This window comes from Corvus brachyrhynchos, unplaced genomic scaffold (genome assembly GCF_000691975.1).
Source record: "Corvus brachyrhynchos isolate BGI_N302 unplaced genomic scaffold, ASM69197v1 scaffold65, whole genome shotgun sequence".
Classification (NCBI taxonomy): Eukaryota; Metazoa; Chordata; class Aves; order Passeriformes; family Corvidae; genus Corvus; species Corvus brachyrhynchos.
The window spans coordinates 31,454-32,016 of NW_008238365.1; positions in this window are offsets into that span (position 1 = coordinate 31,454).

Below are 563 nucleotides of genomic sequence, written 5' to 3' on the forward strand. Positions count from 1 at the left end.
GCTGTTGAGCGCTCGTGGCTTAGGGGAGATGTGGGGAGGAGGGGTGTCCTCCAGCCTGCAGTCCCCAGACCCCTTTGAGGGCGTGGAAATAAACCCCAGCACTACCGAACCGGGATTTGGGCAGATCTAGAATAAATCGCTGCCGTGGGCAGGAGTAATTTGGTCCAGGTGCTGGTACCCCCACCCCCCTGCACCCCTCATTAGCTGGGACCCCCGGGCCGAGCAGGGTCCCAGGGTGCCCTCCCCCTCTCAGCTGTAACATTCCCTTCCTGCACTTCCATAACTAAGCCCCAATAACACCCCCCATAACTAAATCCCATAGAAGTCAATATTTGGGGCAGAGAGATTTTTCCCCTTGGGCTCATACAGATTCACAATCTGGGTGTTGTGGGGCTGTCACTTCTGCGGGACGCCTCCATGTGGCACCCGCTACAGTGACACCCACTTGGGGACCCCAGATTGCTCCAGCTTTGGGCTTTTTCTATGGACGTTCTCTGATTCCGTAAGTTTTGAGGCAGGGATGGGTCGGGAGGGCAGTTTTCTTCATCCTCGCCCCCCCCCTC